The sequence below is a fragment of the Stomoxys calcitrans genome, chromosome 3 (genome assembly GCF_963082655.1).
Source record: "Stomoxys calcitrans chromosome 3, idStoCalc2.1, whole genome shotgun sequence".
Lineage (NCBI taxonomy): Eukaryota > Metazoa > Arthropoda > Insecta > Diptera > Muscidae > Stomoxys > Stomoxys calcitrans.
Window position 1 is genome coordinate 56,305,582 of NC_081554.1, and position 3,683 is coordinate 56,309,264.

Here is a 3,683-nt window from a genome sequence, read left to right on the forward strand (position 1 = left end):
TTATAAATGTGGCTTTTAAGGGCCTAAGACCCTAAAACGGCGGATCGGTCTATATGGGGGCTATATCAAGATATAGTCCGATTTAGCCCATCTTCGAATATAACCTGCTTATGGACAAAAAAAGAATCTGTGCAAAATTTTAGCTCAATATATCTATTTTTAAAGACTGTAGCGTGATTTCAACAGACAGACTGACGGACATGGCTAGATCGTCTTGATTTTTACGCTGATCAAGAATATATATACACATTATAGGGTCGGAAATGGATATTTCGATGTGTTGCAAACGGAATGACAAAATGAATATAACCCCATCCTTCGGTGGTGGGTATAAACATTTTTATCCAGGAGGGCCCTAACCAATTTTTATCTTTAGAGAATTTTTCAATAAAATTTTGCCTTTAAAGAAATTTTGCGTGTAGAAAAAATGTCATTTCAATTTTGCCTTTAGCAAAAATGTGAGCCAAATGTTGTCTTTAAAGAATATTTCATTGAGCTCATTTCATTGTGTTTATAGCTCATTTCATTGAATAAAATGTTCTACGTACGTCCCTGGTGGAGGGTATAAAAATGTTCACCACAATGCTCAATACTCATGCATTCGAGGTAGAAACAAAACACCCTAATATGGTTGTTGTTTATTCATTCCACACTTCTCACATGGCATACCCATTTAACGGCAGCCGTTGTTGTTAAGTTAAATTTTCGATTTGTACTCTTCTTGAATATTTTGTTGTATGTGTTTTGCTTATTCATTGTATATGAAGTAGGCAGTTTGAGTTTTTTTAATTTTCTATTCATTCTCATTCTGTTTGTTAGAAGACAGCCATAAGACGTTGCCGTTTGGCAATGTATAGTTATCGCTTCTCGGCCTTATGGCTAAGATCAAAGTGTAGTATCTGTTCTTATCAGCTTAACATCTGATAGATCCTCCATCGGAGGACAACAAATGTTAAACTGATTTTTGGAAATAGACGGAAGTTTAGGGGCTTGCTCCACTTCTGTCACGGGTTGGCCCGGTATTGCAGTACCGCCGGGATTTCGGCCCAAATATGAAAATAAATGTCAAGGTATTTTTAGTTACGAATAATAAACGTTATTGAGAGGTTGTTAGAGTGTGCGTAAGATAATAAGAAATGCAGCGGCGTTAGATCTTAGAAAATGGAGGATAGTGTGGATTTGGTAGATTATTTGAAATAAGTACTCGGTTCTGTTCAACGGGGACCAGAATTTTGTTATATAGAAAAAGTTTAATGTTGTGATGCGGTCAGGAAAATTTTCTGATTTTAACCACTTTACCATTGCAAATGCAAATTTTGCCCATGGGGAGGAACAGGGGCAAACCAGTCCGATTCAAGTTTTAAGCTCACTGATATGATAGGCCTCCTTGTTATAACCGAGTTCTAACGGCGTGTCGCAATGCGACATCTCTTTGGAGAGAAGTTTTACATGGCATACCTCACAATGTTGCAGGCATTAGGAGGGGAAAACCACAGCTGAAAAATTTTCTGATGGTCTCGCCAGGATTCGAATCCAGGCGTTTAGCGTCATAGGCAGGCAGACATGCTGACCTCAGCGCTACGATGGCCTCCACCCCCCTACTACCATTACATTACATTTATTTATCTCGCAGAATATTCCGTTCCACATTGATGGCATGGCGCTGGTTGGTGGTTATATAAAAATATTATATATAATTATATAATTATATTATATATAAAAACCACACACATCCATTGTGAATTTACTCACCCCATGTGGCAATATGGCATACCCTTACAATGAACAGAGAAAATTTTAGCTTGGACAATAAACAAAGCTAAGAAACTTTTGCATGGATAAGCAGCTAAGCAGTCGCGCAGCAGGCATTTATGGAGGCCTGGTATGGCTTTTAAGAATTCTACACCGAAGAGTTTATTTTCGGTGAACGAGCGAGCGAGAAAACCGAATTGTGGGGAAAAATAAACAACCGAGTGTCTTCGGGGTGGAAGGTAGCTATGGGCGGTCACTGATTGTTTTTTTGCTTGGCATTTTTTAGAACAACTGCGTATTCCTGTGTTCGTTCGGTTGTTTTCTAAGTAGTAAAGAACTTATACTGCTGTTATCAACTTTTGAATGAGTTTAAAAAAATATTTTAAATGTTCAAAATACATTAGGAAATTTAAATTTACTGAAAACAAGTAAAAGCTCGTTAAGTTCGGCCGGGCCGAATGTTATGTAACCTCCACCATGGATTGCATCTGTCGAGTTGTTTGCCCAGTATCTCTTTTTAGGCAAACAAAAAATAATGAGTCCGATTCGGGGCTCAAGAAGAAAATCGGGAGATCGGTTTATATGGGAGCTGTATTAAGCTATAGATCGATTCAGACCATATTGCACACGCATGTTTAAGGCCATGGGAGAAGCCGTTGCACAAAATTTGTGCCAAATCGAATGAGAATTGCTCTCTCTAGAGGCTCAAAAAGTCAAGATCCTAGATCAGTTTATATGGCAGCTATATCAGGTTATGTACCGATTTGCGCCATATTTATCACTGTTTTTGGAAGTCATATCAAAAAACCTCATGCAAAATTTTAGCCAAATCGGATGAGAATTGCGCCCTCTAGCGGCTCAATAAGTTAAGATCGGTTTATATGGCAGCTATACTGAAAACAAGTAAAACCTCATTAAGTTCGGCCGGGCCGAATGTTATACACCCTCCACCATGAATCGCAAGTGACTAGTTCTTTGAATGAATTTTTCAAATACATATGAGCTCTATATCAAGTTATAGGGGTCAAGAAGTCAAGAGACGAGATCGATATTGCAAATTTCAGCCAAGCCGGATAAGAATTTTGGCCTCTATAGACTTAAGAAGTCAAATCGAGCTATATCGCCCTATAGATCAAATCTGCATAGTTGTAAGAAATCATAATAAAACGCCATGTTCAAAATTTCGCCCAAGTCGGAAAAGAGTTGCGTCCTCTAAAGGCTCAAGATGTAAACATCGGGAACTCGATTTGTATGGCAGCAATATCTAAGCCGATTTGGCCCATTGACTTACTAAACCGACCTACACTAATAGAATGTTCAAGAGCCTAGATTTACGTCTTCGAAGGTTGCTGTCGACCGACATGCCTAAAACGACTAGAATGTCAAGACGCTTTGATGGGTCTCAGATCACTATTTCGATGTGTTTTAAACGGAATGACGAATTTGGTGGAATGGGTAGCCCACCATAAGTGAGTTTAATCGGAAGCCAGTTTGGCCCATTGTGATACCCCAGAAAGGAAGGGGATGTGAGTCCTCGGACTAGGTTTGGTTGAAAAGAGTGTGCGGATATTTATCCGCCCCATGCCACTGTGGACATGCCCTTGAGCCAGTAATCGACTTGTTGTGCGCTCTGAATAATTAAAAAATTAACCTCGAAATCAAAATCTAAGTTAGGAATTCCGTGATACTTCAAAATCCTTAATTGTTTTCCATTCCACGCCTCTAAGTCGGTTCATGTCTGGTATCGTGTCCCCACCTAAGTGGCGGTATCTGTTAGACGCGAAAGCCGGGCAATGACAAGGGAAATGCTCCATCGTCTCAACATCTTCCCCGCATGTCGTACACATGCTATCACTTGACGCTATATTGATCTCCTTCTTTCTTCCTTTCAGTAATAGCCTCGTCTTCCCACGATCTGGATCTCCCTATAT

General features: G+C 39.5%; 1 non-coding gene across 1 annotated transcript; it reads left to right on the forward strand.

Annotated features, from left to right (window-relative positions):
* Positions 1 to 859: 859 nt before the first annotated feature.
* On the forward strand, positions 860 to 1,055 carry LOC131996454 (U2 spliceosomal RNA). Its single transcript, XR_009397875.1, has one exon. It is a non-coding gene; the product is annotated as a U2 spliceosomal RNA (small nuclear RNA).
* Positions 1,056 to 3,683: the final 2,628 nt, after the last annotated feature.